The 19,271-nt window shown below is 48.1% G+C and overlaps 1 protein-coding gene across 4 annotated transcripts in view; it reads left to right on the top strand.

Annotated features, from left to right (window-relative positions):
* Positions 1 to 19,271, top strand: part of LOC147701906 (uncharacterized) — a 213,347-nt gene that overhangs the window by 164,608 nt on the left and 29,468 nt on the right. The window lies entirely within an intron of this gene.

Raw genomic sequence — 19,271 nt, forward strand, 5'->3', positions numbered from 1 at the left:
TGCACAGTGGATCAGGCTGGAATAAATCGGGATTGATCAGGCTTGACTATTAGTGACAGAAGTGGCTGCCAGTGATTAGTCAGTTTCTTGTTTTAGATTTTATCACCTATGTTAATTAAGGAAAGGGGCCTATTAGAGTTGCATATATTTGCCAGCTTGTAGCGTTATTATTACTGCCTCTCTTAGTGAGGGCGGCAAATACCCTACATCCAGGGAATCCTGGAACATGGCCAACAGGTGCGGGCCAGCAAGGAGGCATGGTCAGACCATCTAGTCCGGTCGCCTTGTCGCTGGGGAACCGATAATCTGTACTATTTCTTATGCAGTGGTGGATGAGTCTAAATAGGCCCGATGGGCACGGTCAAGCCGTAGCAGTTTTATAGTGTTAAAATCTGCAGTGAGCTCAGCTGATCCCAGAACTGATGTAGCCTTGTGTAAGCGAGAATAAAAAGATGACATTATTTGAAGTAAATCTGACGGGGAGGAGGTAGGATTAAACTTCTCATCCAGTAGTTCTGTCACATAGGTGGAAGTCACTGTCTGTGGAGCTTGACCGCAATTGTCTTTCCCGGGCAGTCTCTCTCACCGTAGCTCCGACCTTGCTTGCCCTGGTGTAAAATGCAAATTTCCTGTTCCGCTTCTTTGTGAAACTCGGACAACACCTCCAGAATGTGAGCCAATGATGTGGTGTCTTTTGAGTGGAAATATTCCATCTCCCACATTCAAATGTTCCCCTCCAGTCTAGAGAGGTGGCCGGTATAGCCTTCAGAACCCCGATTGCTTAGATTTGCAAGCTTCCTCAATAACCACCTTGAAGGTATCCCAAATTGTAGATGGCGACTCAACAAAGTCCACATTATTGGCAAAAAAGCCCACAATGGCTCTGCGAATTTCCTGCCGGAACACTGCATCACGTAGTGCATCGAGAAGCAAACACCAGGTGAATGCACAAGGTGGTGCCTGGGGAGCTGCAACTCCAACAGGACAGGGGTGATGTCCGATAGAGTGCAGGGAAGATGACCCAACCTAGTGATCCATGTTTGGACATCTCTGGAGGTTAGCCTGTAGTCCATCCTGGACCAGGCAATACGATGTGTAGATTCACAAAGTACCTACAGAGGACTTGAACAGTTATCTTGGATGATCGTACTGAGTGTCTGTGCGAAGTTCTCGAGGGGTCGAGCCGGTCATCAAGAGCAACATTGAAATCTCAGCCCCTCAGTGCATGAAGGCCAAGATTTGAAATTAATCTCCAAATCTCAGGTAAAAACTGTAGGCCATCAGTATTTGGACTGTAAATTGTGCCTACGATCTCTGAATATTTGTATACTAGTCCAGCTAGAATTACATCTCATCCATCGCTGTCAATGAGGGATTGTGATCGCTGCCAAAGGAGCCCTTTGCTAAATAAAACCGCAACGCCTCTGATATAGTTGGAGCATGTAGAAGTATGTTTCCCTGCACCATCTGGAATGCAGCCCAGAGGAGCTCACCAGGTGTGTCTCCTGTAGGACGCAAATATCTACTCTGTCTGATGAGGTAAGCATGTACTAGATGCGACTTCCTGTAATCATGAAGGCTGCATATATTCCATGTGATGCAAGTAGTAGTGGTCATGGTATCTCTTTAGTGCGAGACAAAAGCTAAATTGATCTCTGCAACATGTCATGTATAGCTCAAACAGTAGAGATATGGTTAGTGTACTGTGGCTGGGTCCTAGGAATAGAAACAAATCACAACAGAGACAAACATGTAAAACAAACATCCCCCCTCCTCCTCACACCAACCCAAGAACTTGGTTGAGAGTCCTCATCCCACCCCCCTCCCTCACAGCCCCCCCTCCACATAGTAACTTGAATGGGAATCCTCCCTGGAAGCATCCAGGAGAACAAACCCTGCAGAGGTGGCCGAGCTTTTGATATCACAGGGCCACATTTCTGCAAGTGACTGATAGGTGATTCCCATTAGAATAGCATATAAAAACAGAAATAAAGGCACATCCAGACTGGGCTGCCTATTGGTTAATGAGGACAATACAAACTTAGAGAGCAGTAGAGAAGGTCCTGTCGACCAGGGGTGGCCAATGCAAAAAAACCTCTCACAGAACATTGCCACTTAGTAGACTCTAGTCAGCTTCAATTGGTGAAGTTTGAGGGGAGTGCTGATCCTTGGTGGCGTGGTTGGTGAACTTCAGGGTAGGTTTAGCGTTTGTGAAAAAATGCTGTTTGCCCTTCCAAGCATCTCTTACTTTGGCATAGGGGATCCACTTTCTGAAGGATCCGTTTGGCTGGCAGGAACTCACGGTTTGCAGCCTGCACCAAAATTGTAAAGTTTGGATAGAATGACATCTTATGCCTTTGATATTGGATGTAACCCTGTTTCTTCTTCCCCGTGAGACGAAGGACCACATCACAGCCCCTGAAGTTCAGAAGGCATGCGACTATTGGGCGAGCCTGTGCGCCTGGAGGTGGACTCGGGACCAGTGTGTGAAGTGCATGTTCAACAATGAAGACCGTGGACAGTCCGTCCCCAAACATATCACAAATCACGTAACATAGGGCCTCATTACCATGTTCACCCACTGCTCCCGGGGCTGGTCTGACCTACAGTAGTGCGCATAACCCAAAATCACAGGAAACATGTAATCAGTTCACACATGCATGACATATGCTTTGTGCACCATGTACTCCATTGCTTGAGTGTGGTGATCTGTGCACAGTCGAGTCAGTGGGGATACATGCCACCTACGGACTTGCCTGCATTTCGGCACCCGCAGGGTTGTAACTTATTAGCTCAGCTGCTGTGGTGTAGGGAGGACCTGGAGAAAGGGATCCACGCCGGAGACTGTTGGGGAGGGGCTGATTTGGGTGAGCATTCACCCCACATCCATAGTTTCCGACTTCTTGAGGCAGGCGGTCGGACCACCGGAAATGCGCATTGTAATCCAGATGGCGGGCTGAGATCCCTGTACTGACCTATGGATGTTGTTTTTTTCTGACCACCTGATGGTGGTCGGAGAAAGCCTAGCAGAGTTGGTGGTCTTTCAGTAGTCGTTCAGAGTACAGGAGGAATGCATTGTAATCTGGCAGTCGGACCGACTGCTTCCGAGGAGACCACAGCAGTCAGACCTCTTCAGACAGGACCGCTGAAGCTGGTCGGACTGGCATCGTAATGAGGCCGATAGTCTCAACATAGTCTTCCATTTTAATAATATTTGTAGATTCCGGCACACCCGTAATCTGAAGATTATTGCGCCGGGAACGCGCTTCAAGACCTTCCTTTATGACATTTATAAGTTCGAGCACCTTGTCCATCTTCAGGAGTTGCTCATATGATTCCACCTGTGCGTCATCCACATCTGACACGCGATTCTCCAGACGGTCCAGTTGATCTTCGTGTTTGTTTGCTCGCTATTTAACTTGGTCCAGACAGAAGGTGAGAATGTCTAGTTTTCAATCTATGCATCTTAGGCTTCTTCTCACATCCACCAGGTGCTATTTTACGTCCATGCTTTGTTGTAGATCCTTCTCGGATCTCTCTGGAGAGGCCTCGGATTGGTTCCCGTGGTCCACCTGTCTGGTGAGGCGCCAGCTTTCAAACTGGATCTTTGGTTGTTAGGTATCTTACTTGCCCATGTCTTGGGATTGTGGCCGTGAGGGCTGGCTTATAAACTAGGTAGCCGGTGAGCGGGAGAGGGCAGTCCCGATACACAACAGCATTAACCAGGGCAGGCTGGGTGGTCTGATAGTTATTGATCCATAGCAATGCTCTTAGAGCCCCTCCACACCCTTAGCTTCTTAAGCCAGGGGGCATGAGCAGGCTCAGATCCCAGGTGCCACAAGAAGATCCCACATGATCTGGAGGGGGCAGAGACATCACCAGGCACATCTCACCCTGGATGTACTCATGATTTCAATCTCCACATGAAAATCACGCCAACTTGGCAGAGTCGAAGGCACAGGATAGCAGGATGCACTGTGCGGTTACGCGGACGGCCCCGAGGGCAGTCCAAATACAACTTTACCCCCACCACCCTAGAGCTGCTGCTGCCACAATCACCGTTGCAGGTTCTATAGCTGGGCATCCATACCACAGGTCCAGCCATATAAAGTCCAACCACCGCCTCAGTCCCCGGTCTCAGGCGAGGAGTTGATATCCCTAGGTGGTCAGGGGTGCAATCAGCAGTGCTGGCCGACAGCGGGTGGCCCCCACAGTCAGAGCTGGCCACCCGCAGTGTATGTAGAGTCCCACACCCAGAGCACAAAAAGAAGCTGGGGCTAATCTCACAGTGCGATTGTCGCCCCTGCAAAAAGGTGTTCAGATTCACAAGGGCCGAGGCGGCTGAGTGCTCCGCCTGTCAAAATTCAAATACTCTGGCCCCCCTGGGCACAGGACTCCGGCATCTGTCTTCTGCTGCCAGCTGGGGTCTCTCTTCCCAAGTCGCCAGCTGCCCCACTCCCTCTCAGTCTTGGTGGTGACCTCCAGACAATGCCCTCGGGTTCCTCCTCACCTTGGGTTCTAGATCCATCAGCTGCTCTTACCCTGTACACAGCAGCCCGCAGATGGTGACAGCTGCTTCCATTTATGGAGCAACTCTATGCCACCGCCGACACCCTGATTCAGTCTACCTCAGATATCTGGCTGTTTTTATAGCAGATGTTTTTCAAGTTTCTTAGTTCTTAAATTAACAAAGAACCACTGGGCACATGGCTATTACTGAAAGTGTGAGGTTGTCTTTTTCCTAGTCTTTGAGAGATTTAACACATATTTGTCTTCTATTTTCCTACCTGCTTTTGAGTTTTTATTTGTTCGAGGCATGTGTGCTGTAGATACACATGCAAGAAGTCTTTTCCAGTCACAAGGTAAAGTGACTCCTCCTTTCGGTGATAGTGCGCATGGCCATCAACTCCATTGTTAGATCGTTTTTTTCCTCCACCTGGTTCGGACCTGTATTGCTGCGCTGCGCTCCGATTCGAAACAGTCAATCGGGATCCCTTCGGTTTGCAATTCACTCTACCTTTGTCGGTTTTGATCACGTTACTATCCTCTGCGTGTCGAAGAACTTCGAAAAACTTTCATACTCCATAGAAAATGTTAACCCGGCCTTCGGGCCTAGCTAACATCCTGCAGCGAGTCTTCCGCCGATGGTACGGCTGCCATTCCAATTTTGTCCTAGGTGCTATTCCAAATTCCCACGCAGCTATCTTCATAAGGTCTGTAACCTTAGTCTCTCTCCGGAGCATAAAGAGGAAGACTGCGCCTCGTTTCGGTCGCGCCTCTCTCAGTCCATTTAGCGTTGGGCAATTCATCACAAAATCCATCTACTAGCAGAGCACCTTCCAGGCACAGACAACAAATGGGAACTTCAACCACAAGTTCTACTTCCGTACTTTCAGCAATGGTGATTTCCACAAATAGACCTCTTTGCCACGGAACAGACCTCACAATGCCCAGACTTCGCCTTCAGGTTCCCACACCCTCTATCCAAAGTCATTGCCCTATGGATGAACTGGTCAGGGATATTTGCTTATGCTTTTCCCCCTCTCCTTTCATTTCTGGTTCGGAAAATCAGGCAGACATCTTCCATGGTTCAAAACACTGTTGGAATTGTCAGTGGTTCCATATCAGAAGCTTCACATAACGTCAAATTTACTCACACAGAACCGTGGAGAAATCAGACATCCATATCCCAAAGACCTCTACCTTGCGATTCGGCTCCTGAAGTCATAGAGTTTGGTTGTCAAAACCTACCACCAGATTGTATGATACTTCTTAAAAAAGCAAGAAGACCTACCACTAGAGCTTGTTATGCAGCAAAGTGGAAAACGTTTGTCATATATTGTACTAATAATTCAATTGATGCGCTAGATGCATCCATACAAAATATTATTTGTTATCTTTTACATCTACAATGTGTAGGTTTAGCCTTCACATCTAACCAACTACGTCTTGCAGCAGAAGCTGCATATCTTCAGAACAGGCAACATTTATCTTTGTACAAAGTGCCTGTGATCAAAGCCTTTATGGAAGGCCTTAAATCAGGGGTCTTAAAACTGTGGGGAGCGACCCCCAGGGGGCCGTGGAGTGGTGTGAAGGGGGTCGCGCCTTCACAGTCGCACGTCTGCCCTGGCCTCCAGGGTTTAAGCCCCCCTCTTCCCCCGCCCTGTGTCTCAGCCCGGCTGCCGCAATGAAACTCGAGCTGCTGGGGGCTCGGCTGGGTAGTGTCTGGAGTCTTATCTCCCAAGGCCATGGTTTTTCACAGGTCTTTAAAGACCATTAGCATATTTACATGCCTTTGTAAACTGGTTACAGAGGCTTAATGTTTTTTATGGTTCCAGTACCCCCTGGGCCCCCACTCTGCCTATTCCTTACATTTGTATTTTTACACTTCTTGCTGTAGTGTGAGAATTCATTTAATGAAAAGGAACATAAAGTTGGGTTGCCAAAAGAAAAATGCCTCCTCTTGAAATAGTTATAAATAAAAAAGTATGTATTAATTAGTTATGTGACTTTTCTGTGCTTGTTCTCTTTAATTCTCTTTAATCTGGCAAACATCAGCCAAACGGCCCGAGGGTGTTCTCCCGTGAGGCGCCTTCCCCCTCACCACACAATTTTTTGTATGTTTGTTGCATTCTAAGTGTGGGAAGGTGGACTGTCTCAGCTGAGCAGCTACTGGTGGCTTTGTCGAGTTGAAAAGTGGTTTAGGACTCTCCTCTTCTGTTTTTATATCTAAAGAAACAATAATTTGTTTTTTGGATGGTTGTGGCATTTGAAGATAAACGCCTAACTTTGAATTGTAGTAGGCTTTTGCGTAAGAATTAATATGGGATATTTTCCAGCGCAGTGAGATGCCTCATTAGATGAATACTAATCCATGCCCAGGGTACAGGGATTTTTTGTATTGATGCTTAGTGAGTGGAGGGCTATCCCTACAGTACCCTTTCTTTCCCTCTTAGCTCCTTATTGTAAGGTATATGTTGGACGGCGGCTCAGCCGTGAGAGCTTGTTTTTAAGATACTGGGGAGTTTCCTTTTTATAGCGGGCCCTTCTTAATTCTGGGGAACGCTCTAATATTGGTTATCTTTAGACCAAAGGGATTGGTTACCTGATTTCACCACGCATAAATCAATTCCCTCTCTTTACCAAAACAAAGTGACACTGAGTAATATCTAAGTTTTGGTGGACTTTATAAGGTTCTTGCAAATGGATAAGAATTGTCTCGCATTTACAGACGAACAAATAGCGGCGATATTGTCAGGCCCTTCATTATTCCCTGGGGCTCCTTTATAGGGAACTACTACTGCAAGGTAAGAATGGGAGAAATTAACCACATTGAAAAAGAAACAGGTGAGGGTTGCCTTAAACGGTGCATTGACGACTGAATATTATACATCAGGAGTGGCACCGGCGAGCTTACTTGTTAGAATTGAGCCTCGCATATTCCTTGACGATAGCAAGTTTAGACTCGACTGGAGCTTTATTGCTAACAAATGTACCAGAGATTGGTTAATTCTAATAATCAGTACTGCACAACGTTTAAGTGAGGACCTCCTTAAAGAAATACTTGAATTAGAAGAGAGTATAGCAAAAGATACGACCTTGTTGGACACTAAGAAGCAGTTGCAGAGAATTCAGGATGATCTGACTGATTACAAAAACTATATGGTCAACCAAAAAATAAAGGGACTGACCCGGAATTTGGAAAAGTACTCACACGAATGGGCTTTCCCTTATGTGAAAGACGAGTACTATCAGCAGGCTCCAGAACAGCAAGGTGTAGGACCACGCCAGAGAGGGAGGGGTGGTAGACAACAGGACGTTTGAAAATACGTCAAGTGAAGAAGAGGAGGAACCCCAGCAGAGCAACAGGGTGAGGTTTAACCAACAAGACCACCAGAACGAGGATCTAGGGGCCCTCCTACGCTCTTTTTTAGGACAGGGTCAGAGAACAAATCACAACAGGGGAAGAGTGACTTCAGTAAGAGGCAGAGGGAGAGGCAACCCCCAAACCACCACCCCAATGGCAGACCCACTCGCGCAGGGTGACCCGCAGTCGGGGACGTACACCGAACTGACGGAGAGTATTGTGGTGAATCTATCTGACCACATATTAACATCTAGTGAGGAAAGAGTGCTCAATAAAGGCCTGGGGTTTGTCCCCACCCCTAAACACGACTCATTCAAGTGCTGAGTTGAATTCCACGAAACAGTGCGGAAGATCAAACTTAAAAAATTCTTCGCTAATAAGAAGGAAATGACGGATCCTTTTCGTGGGACTAATTTGAAAAAGCCATCCACATTTTGTCCACCGGCTATGTCAGTTGGCCTTGAGGTGGCCGTTTTTGAGGAGAAAGTTCTCCAGGACATAGCAGCATTTGAGAAGTCTCAGGAACATTTTCAACATACCAACATGACTAGAGAAGATTGGGATGCGATCAAGGGATTGGAGGAGAATGTATCCCTCACCATCAAGCCGGCTGACAAAGGCGGTGCGGTGGTGATTCTTAACACACATGACTATGACACAGAAGTACAGCGGCTGCTCAGTGTACGTACCAACTACAGACCACTAAGTAGGGATCCTGTTCAGGACCTTTTACAAACAATTCGTGAGATGGTGAGTAGGACCAAGACAAACAAGTGGATTTCCACTACAGAAGCTGAATTTTTGGTCAACGAAGCCCCTAGAACCCCTGCTTTTTATATCTTGCCAAAGATTCATAAACCCACCCACCCACCGCCTGGCAGACCTATTGTTTCTAGGATCCAATCGGTTCTCGAACCCCTCTCCCAGTATGCAGATTATTTTCTTTGTGAATCTGTGGTGAATCAACGGTCTTTTGTAAAGGACACCACTGATGTGTTGAACATATTGCAATCCACCCCGTTTGACCCAGAAAAACAATACTTGGTCACAATTGACATTGAATCATTGTATACGAGCATTCCCCAGTACGCGACGCTGGTGGCAGCAGCATGCGCCCTGGGTGAACTTGAGTGGTTCTATGATACTCCACAATCACTGGTCATGGAATGTGTGGAACTGGCTTTGACTAGAAATGATTTCTGTTATAAGGACCAGCTGCATTTGCAGACCTCTGGTACTTCCATGGGTGCCACTATGGCCCCCAGCCTGGCATGTATATATGTGGGGCAATTTGAGGAGCACGTCGTCTATCCAGTTAACATCAACCCGTTCCAGAGGAACATTGACCTCTGGAAAAGATATATAGACGACGTGCTCTGCATTTAGACGGGACCTGAGAATTCCCTGCTAGAGTTCCTGTCTTGGCTGAACCAGCAGGATCAATGTTTAAAATTCACGTGGACATATAGCCATACCAATGCCACTTATCTGGACCTTGAAATTTCGGCAGGTTCTAATGGGGGTCTCAAGACTCAAGTACATCAAAAACTGACTGATAGGAACTCATTGCTTTTATATAACTCGTACCATCCCAGGGCACTCCGTGACAATCTTCCGGTGGGCCAATTTTTGAGGTATCGAAGGAATTGCTCCACCACTGATGTGTTCGAGGCATGTGGGCTGCTGAATTCATATCTGTGCATAGATCGCCGCCTAGTGTTGGGTCCGGATGATTGCACATTGTTGTCCTGGAAGAGTCTTCGAAGTATCACGAGATAGGTGGCTCCTCCCCTGGACTACAGTGCGCATGGGCATCGCCTCCATCCCCAGATTGTTTTTTTCCGCCATTGGGTTCGGATGTGTTTCGGTTCCCTCTGTCGGAATCGATAATAGTTTAACTTTCCTAACTTGAGACCAAAAGGTCTTTAGGCTTGGCGTCTGTATCGTTTTTCGTTCGGGTTTGACTATTCTTCAGCTCCGAACTCTTGCTGCCCTTCCGCGTGCTGTCGGCGCGGACGGGCCTACACGACGCTCCAGACATGGAACGAACCCCGTTCAAGAGGTGACCGGTGTGCACCTCCAAGTATTCACACCTCGACGTGCACCCAGTGTGCAACAAATGTCTGTCGCCCGACCATGATGAGACCAGGTGTATGGCCTGTTCAAAGTTCCGGTGTAAGAAGACTCTCAAGCTTCGTCGGGCCGCTAGACTCCAGGCCCAGTTATCAGCACCCCCGCCAGACAACATCTTCGAAGAAGACGTTGGAGACGACAATGTCTTTCAAGTTTCGGACTCTAGCCCGGCGTCGGAGGAAGAAAACTACGACGCGGGAGACGAGGAGTTTGATGAAGTCGTCGGTGAGGTAGGGGACGACGATGGGGCCATTGCCACCGTGGAGGATAGCTCAGAGGAGGAGCATCCTCAGACTGACTCAGGGGTCAACCCCCATTCTACGGCCCGGGTCGAGGGATCGCCTTCGGGCCTTACCCAAGACCTTGTTCATTGTCCCACGGCCTCGCCTACGGGCCCGGCCACGGACATTTCTGATGTGCCACTCCCGTTAAAGAAAACGAAAGTGAAGCCATCGGGGTCCACACCAACGGTTTCGAAACCGAAAGTGAAAGTCGCTCTGGTGGGACAGAAGGCTCCAGAGGCCTCGAAGTCAAAGAAATTCAAAATGGCCGACAGCAAGAGCCACGCCAAGATGGCCGACCCGAAGACCCCGGTGTCGAAGCCGAAGGCGAAGACGACCGACGCGGCCGCGTCGGCGCCGAAGGTGGTCGAGGTCGATGACCCGAAGAAGGCTCCGAAGAAGCGTCAGGGCGACGCCGAAGCTCTGGCTGCGCCGACTCCGGCCTTCAAGGCCAAGGATGGTGATGTGTCGGCTTCGAAGACCGTGCCTTTCGCCGACCCAACTCCGGACTCGGGGAAATCGCTCGAGCAGGTCCAGCCCTCTCCGGCCTTGGCCAAAAAGGTCGTCGAGTCCCTGCAGAGGATTCGGAAGGACGCTGAGGCTCCCGAACTGAAGGATGTGGTGCCGAAGCCTACACCGAAGCCGGCAAAGGCGCAGACGCCTATCCGCTACACGCTGCCGCCGAAGACGACGCCGAAGGCTTTCGCTCCGAAGCATGGGGCCGGGGTGCCTTTGAAGGTGGTGTCAACGCCCAAGGCGTCCTTGGTGGTGCCGAAGCCTCGGCTCCAGCCACTCGCAGATGAGGAGCGTCGAGAGGTTATCATCGACGCCAACACCGGGAAGCTCTCTCTCCTCAAACGGAAGATCACCACGGAGCCGGTTTTAGAGCATTATCGTATTCCACTCAAAAACAAGAAGGACTCTGCGGGTACTTCTGCCCCTATAGAGCCTGCATCTCCACATAATTTAGAACTTTCACCAACGCATTCAAACGCTGGGGAAGGTGACGGAGATGAAGAGGACGAGTACAATTATCCAGCATACTCGGATCCAGAGGAGGTGCATGAACCTTGGTCTGCCGGAGGAGACCCTGAGGACCCTCAGTCGGGTCATGAACCGCAGCTTTTTGCAGCAAAGACTTCTCCAACAGAGGACTCTGCAGCCTTCAACGCTCTGATTGAGAGGGCTGCAGCTAATCATGATGTTGACCTACATTCAGATCCTGTGGATGTCGATTTTTTGTTTGACACTTTCTCAGTGGCTGAGAAGTCAGTCAAGACATTGCCTATGCTAAAGGGAGTGCTGAAACATGCGCCAGAGGTTTTCAAGGAGCCCACTCGGGCGCGAGTCATCAATCCTCGTAATGATAAAAAATACAAGGCAGCGCCCTCGGATCCAACTTACATCAAGGGGCACTTGCCACTGGATTCTTTGGTGGTATCCAACGCACGTAAGCGGGCGAACTCGCAGACCACGGGTGACGCTCCTCCCCCAGACAAAGAGTCGAAAATATTTGAAGCCTCAGGGAAAAGAATTGCTGCGCAGGCAGCTAATATTTGGCGCATTTCAAACACGCAGGCCCTACTTGCACGCTACGATAGGGCGCATTATGACACCCTAGAAACACTTCTGCAGCACTTGCCTGATCAGTACAAGGAGGCAGGGGAAATGTTGATTCAGGAGGGGAAGCTGATCACCAACGCTTCCATCAAATGTGCGCTGGACGTGGCTGATACCACCTCCAGGGCAATCAACACTAGCGTGTTGCTGAGGAGACATGCATGGCTTAGAATATCAGGATTCAAACCAGATATACAGACGACCATCCTGAACCAAACAGTTAATCCTGACCACCTGTTTGGCCCCGAGGTGGATGCGACACTTGAAAAAATGAAGAAAGACACGGACACCGCCAAGTCTATGGGGGCCCTCCAGTCTCAGCAGTTTCGGGGTGGTTCCTTTCGCCGCTCTAATAACAGAGGCACCTCAAGGGGTCAGGCATCACAGTCCACACAGTATTACAAGACCAACACCCAGACCTCATACACCAACAAGGGTAGAGGTGGTTACAGGGGCAACAACGTCAAAGGCAGGGGACGTGGAAACAACAGCTCCAGGTCCTCCACCGCCAACAAACAGTGACGCCTTGTCACTGCCCCCGACCACACAACACCGGTCGGGGGGAGACTCCAGCAGTTCCTGCCCGCGTGGAAATCCATCACCACGGACAGGTGGGTCAAGTCTCTTATCCAGTACGGTTACTGTCTGGAACTTACTTCCACTCCACCAAACATACCTCCAAGAAGCCGTCCCATGTCCGGCGAGCACTTGCACTTGTTGCAGCAGGAGGTTCAAGTCATGCTGCAAAAAGGGGCAATAGAGCTCGTCCCACTGCAAGAAAGGGGAGCAGGAGTTTACTCTCTGTACTTTCTAATCCCCAAAAAGGACGGATCCCTAAGGCCCATCCTGGACCTCAGGCCCCTCAACTGGTACATTCTATCGGAGCACTTCCATATGCTCACGTTGCAGCAGGTCCTCCCCCTGCTTCGACAGGGGGACTTCCTGGCTACGCTAGATCTAAAGGATGCGTATTTTCATATCCCTCTGCATCCTTCCCACAGGAAGTACCTCAGATTCACGATTCAAGACCAGCACTACCAGTTCAGGGTTCTGCCTTTCGGGGTCACCACAGCGCCAAGGGTCTTTACGAAGTGCCTGGCGACTGTGGCAGCGCATCTACGACGCCTGAACGTCCACGTCTATCCCTATCTAGACGACTGGCTCATTCAGGCAAAGTCAGAACAGCAGTGCGCGGACCACGTGTCCCGCACAATTCACCTCCTGCACGATCTGGGATTCTCGCTGAACTATCCAAAATCCCATCTCCAGCCCGCCCATATACGGCAGTATCTGGGCGCGACAATAGACACTCTGGCAGCCACTGCGCAGCCAAATTCAGTGAGAATTGCCAGTATCCAAACGCTGATCCAACGATTCAGACCTCAGCACTCGCTTCCAGCGAAAGTGTTCATGCAGTTGATAGGCATGATGGCCTTCTGCATCTCCATCGTCCCGCACGCGAGACTACATATGCGTCCGCTTCAGGAGTGCCTAGCACGCCAGTGGACTCAGGCTCACGGACAACTGACAGACCTAGTGTTGGTGAGCGGTCGGGCATACAACTCTCTGCATTGGTGGAATCCACAAAACCTTTGCAAGGGCCGACCGTTCCAGGAGCCTGTGCCACAGATTATCCTGACAACAGACGCTTCTCTCCAGGGATGGGGAGCGCATGTACTCCACTACACAGTGCAGGGACTATGGACACTACAGCAAAGGAAGATGCACATCAACGTTTTGGAACTGATGGCAATCTTCATGGCCTTGCAGGCCTTCAAAGTACATCTGTGCAACAAGGTCGTGTTGATCCGGACGGACAACATGACGGCCATGTACTACATTCAGAAGCAGGGGGGCACACACTCCGCAGCTGTCTCATCTGGCTCAGAGCATGTGGAAGTGGGCCATTCAGAGGAACATCTTCCTCATGGCAGAGCATCTCCCGGGCAAGGACAACCAGATGGCGGACCTGCTCAGCAGGCACAGCCACCAAATGCACGAGTGGGAGATACATCCATCAGTACTCCAACCGTACTTCCAAAGGTGGGGTCATCCAGAGATAGACCTGTTCGCCACAAAGGAGAACGCAAAATGCCAAAGCTTCGCCGCCAGGTTCCCACACCCGCAATCGCAGGGCAATGCGATGTGGATGAACTGGTCAGGCAGATTTGCGTACGCTTTTCCCCCAGCACCTCTGATACCGCTGGTGGCACGCAAACTCAGGCAGCACTCGATGACTCTCATCCTGGTTGCTCCAACGTGGGCTCGCCAACCATGGTACACCACGTTTCTGGAACTCTCCGTGGTACCGCATCAAAGGCTTCATCTCACGCCCAGCCTTCTGACGCAGAGCCATGGCGACATTCAGCACCCAGATCCGCAACAGCTCAACCTGGCGATCTGGCTCCTGAAGTCCTAGAGTTTGGCTACCTCAACCTTCCCCCCGATTGCATGGACATCATTCGGGAGGCAAGGAAGCCCACTACTAGAGCTTGTTATGCGGCTAAATGGAATAGGTTTGTCATTTACTGTGTAAACCACGATATTGACCCGCTGGATGCTTCCATTCAGAACATCATTTGTTACCTGTTCCACCTGTACCAATGCAATCTGGCGTACTCTTCCATCCGCATTCACTTGTCTGCAATGGCAGCATACCTCCAGAATAGGCAACACCTATCACTTTTTAAGGTCCCTGCTATCAAGGCTTTTCTGGAAGGACTCAAAAGAGTCATTCCACCACGGACACCACCAGCTCCGGAATGGAACCTCAATGTGGTTCTTACAAGGCTGATGGGTCCTCCCTTTGAGCCACTGCACTCTTGTGAGCTTCAGTTTCTGACTTGGAAGGTTGCTTTCTTAGTAGCAATTACATCGCTACGGAGGGTTAGCGAGTTGCAGGCGCTCACCATCCAGGAACCTTTCTTCCAAGTACACGCTAACAGGGTGGTACTCCGCACTAACCCTAAATTCTTACCCAAGGTTGTATCTCAATTCCACATGAACCAGACAATTGAGTTGCCAGTGTTTTTTCAAAACCCAGAGTCGCTGGCGGAGCGGATGCTCCACACCCTTGACGTTAAAAGAGCCTTGATGTACTACGTTGGCAGGACAAAAGATTTTCGTAAGACCAAGCAACTTTTCGTTGCTTTTGCCTCACACCACAAGGGAAACGCTATCTCCAAAGCTGGGATCGCTAGGTGGATCGTGAAATGCATTCAGATCTGTTACGCTAAGGCTAAACGTACTCTCACAATTCCACCAAGAGCCCACTCCACCAGAAAGTTGGGGGCCTCTATGGCTTTCCTAGGTAACATTCCCTTAGAAGATATTTGTAGAGCAGCCACATGGTCTACCACACATACTTTCACTAAACATTACTGTGTAGACGTGCACTCCAAACAGCAGGCAGCTGTTGGTCAGGCTGTTCTCAAAACACTTTTTCAGACTGCTGCAGCTGGCACGGGCGGCCGCCGATAATAGGAGGACTGCTATGTATTCAATGCACAGATATGAATTCAGCAGCCCACATGCCTCGAACTGCAAATGCTACTTACCAGTATGCATCTGTTCTTGGCATGTAGGGCTGCTGACATTCATATCGCCCACCCTCCTCCCCGGCGCCTGTAGCAGCTGCAGTATTCATATATATATATATATATATACATATGCTCATAGCATGGGCATCACCCACATACTTCACTCCATCTCTGCCAATGGCTAAAAACAATCTGGGGATGGAGGCGATGCCCATGCGCACTGTAGTCCAGGGGAGGAGCCACCTATCTCGTGATACTTCGAAGACTCTTCCAGGACAACAATGTGCAATCATCCGGACCCAACACTAGGCGGCGATCTATGCACAGATATGAATGTCAGCAGCCCTACATGCCAAGAACAGATGCATACTGGTAAGTAGCATTTGCATTTCCTTGAACAGTCGTTGGCTTTGACTGAGAAACTTGAACATCGAAATTACCCCCACAAGGTGGTCAAAAATGCCAGAAAAAGAGCTTTAAACGCACCACGCAGTGTCCTACTGGAACAAACAAACAGAGTACGAGAGGACTGCCTACCAGTAGTATTGACCTTTGATCCTATGGCAATAAAATTCAGACAATCCATCAGAAAACATTGGAACATTCTATCTAATTCTACCTTTTCTATGCCACCACCGAGATTTGCTTTTAAACGATCTAGCAATCTTAAGGATAGACTGGTCCACACTCGTGAACGGACAGCACTGAAAAATGATTCTACCACCATTCCCAACGGGCATTACCCATGCGGGTCTTGCTCCGTTTGTCCGCTCACTAAGAAGTGTAACAGTGTAATCTTGGCATCAGGTAAGGAGTGGTTTTTAAACCACTTCAGTAACTGCAACACTACCAACGTTGTGTACAGACTACTTTGCAGTTGTGGGCTTCAATACATTGGCCTGACCTCACAAAAATCAAGGTCCGTATTCAGGAACACCTGAGTACTATTAGGGTAGGTAAACTTACAACTAAACTGGTCAAACATTGTTCTTCGGAGAAACATGGATTCACATTGATGGTACTTGAAAGAGTCAAGGGTAACCCCCTATATTGTGGAAGCTGTGCTGCTGGCCAAAGAGGCGAGATGGATCTATAAGGAAGGCAGTGATACCCGGGGGCTGAATGAAATTATTGAATGGAACAGAGTAGGATAAGTTACATCTGGTAACTCTGTATCCTCTGCGATCTGGCTCCCTGTGTCCACAGTTATGAACTTAAATCCAGTTTAGAGAATGATTGCATACTGGCATAGCTCCATGGCTTAACATCCTATACTCTATATAGTTATATACAGCAACATATACAGAGTAGGGAATTGGTATGCCCCTTCTCTCCTAGCTATCTGAAGTGACACATTATGATGTGATATCACCAGTGAGATGTCCTCAAGAACAACATAAATACATGATGACTTTACCCTGTATCCTTTGTGATCTGGCTCCCTGTGTCCACAGTTATGAACTGAAATCTACAATAGAGAATGAAATCTACAATCGAGAATGATTGCATACTGACATAGCCTCATGGTTTAACTTCTTATACTCTACACAGTTATATATAGTAACATATACAGAGTAGGGAATCGGTATGACCCTTCTCCCCTAGCAATCTGGAGTGAGACATTATGAGGTGATGACACTAGCGAGATGTCCCCAAGAACAACATAAAAACATGATGACCTTAGAACGCGATACAGTCATTCATAATCACATAATAGCGCCATATCTTGGATGCGATACTTTACTTATTTATAATTTATTCTAAATGAATTTTCCCGAACTATTAGGTAATGTGTTAAACATGTACGCTATATTAACTGTGAGTATGGTCAAACAGACTCAGTAAGATCCAGAGCCTGTAAGAGCTAACTCACTATCAAGTCCATTAACTCCATTTCAAAATGGCGCCCACACTTTACAATTCCCTCATTGCCCCGCCCTAGGCACCTGTTTGACCTTGTGACCGGGATCTAGCAGCGCGTCTCTAGTCGCGCGTTTTTTCAACTTAAAATACCGTCCGAAAACACACTGCTGTGTTCCTGGGACGAATTCCGGTCCGGATGCCCTTTCTAAATGGTGAGGAGTTGGGGGTGGTAATCTATGATGTGAATAGCTATATCGGGAGACTGAGTGTCTATTGCGGTACAGCCCCGGAACACTTTGTGTTAATTGAAAGGTTGTGCAAACACGTGGATCCGAGAGTGTTTACTAACGGGGCCCACTGCTCCACTCGGCTGGGTAAAGAGGGGTGCTTTCTTACCACTAAGGGAGTACAGAAAAATATACAAAACACACAATACCTTGTGGGAGGAACAGATTATCGTGGTATTTCGACACACAGTATCGACATTGTGTTGAAAACATACATAATGATCTGACGAATTTAGAACTTGGTCAGTGTTTGAAGCAGCTTAGAAACACCCTTAGCAGCTATACCGAAAAGAGAGTGGATCCCGTCTATGGTTAGGGTAGATAGAGGATACACTTCTTTACGTGTTTCTAACTTTTAATATTATTGTACATATTCTTTCCAGATTGATGATACAATCGACAGTAAAGTCTTGTTCCTCTTCCAGCTGGTATGAGAGGATATTGCTGGAAAAGGGTAACTAGATTATGTATTGGTTACAAACACCTTTGAATTTGTGAGAGTGTCCCCACAGGATGTTTTTAAATATGGCCTTTTCTTTTCAACTCGACAGTTTCCACTATGATGTTGTCCAATACTGGTGCAGTGACCAAGTGGTGAGCCCTGATGAATCTGCCGATAAGTTTGTAGGGCAGTGAAACATGTTGGCTATGGGTACTGGTATGCGATACTAAGCTACCAACCTTTTTAATCTATCGGCGCACACCATAACTAATAATAAAATTGTAAAATTGGTGTGTTCGCTGATTTTTAATCACATTTTTCTGTTCCTAGGAGTGATTCCTTGGATGGTTTTGTCTTGCACCTGTTTGTTTACACACAACACTTGTGTTTTGGTTTGTTTGGACACTTTAATTTGAGGAGATAAGGCGACCGATGATGAGAAAGGGGCCAGAATCTGGCAAACATCAGCCAAACGGCCCGAGGGTGTTCTCCCGTGAGGCGCCTTCCCCCTCACCACACAATTTTTTGTATGTTTGTTGCATTCTAAGTGTGGGAAGGTGGACAGTCTCAGCTGAGCAGCTACTGGTGGCTTTGTCGAGTTGAAAAGTGGTTTAGGACTCTCCTCTTCTGTTTTTATATCTAAAGAAACAATAATTTGTTTTTTGGATGGTTGTGGCATTTGAAGATAAACGCCTAACTTTGAATTGTAGTAGGCTTTTGCGTAAGAATTAATATGGGATATTTTCCAGCGCAGTGAGATGCCTCATTAGATGAATACTAATCCATGCCCAGGGTACAGGGATTTTTTGTATTGATGACTCTTTATTTTTCAGTCATGGATCATTGAGGCAGCCCTAGAACACAATTAAAAGTGACCCAATTAAAAGTGCTTTCTATTTATAATTGCTGTTCTAAGTATTCACAGATAAGTGCTAAAAATACAGCTTTAGGCGACTGCTTAATTTTGGGCCATCAAAATAGTGAGCTGGTAACCCTAATCATAAGACTAGAAGTTTGTTGCAGGATCAGCACATTATTTATTTCCTCCACAATCAATCCGTGATTAATGCCATTATAGCAATAGTTTAACTAATATCTGAAACCCTACACTTCAAGTTTCTGGGAATGCACCCTGCTTTCAGACAACTCACTTCTCATTCTCGCCTTCACTTTCACGCTCACCCTGCACTCGCAGCGATCAAAATGCACTCGCACTGACCACCATGCACTCACACTGAT

This window comes from Lissotriton vulgaris, chromosome 7 (genome assembly GCF_964263255.1).
Source record: "Lissotriton vulgaris chromosome 7, aLisVul1.2, whole genome shotgun sequence".
Taxonomy (NCBI): Eukaryota; Metazoa; Chordata; class Amphibia; order Caudata; family Salamandridae; genus Lissotriton; species Lissotriton vulgaris.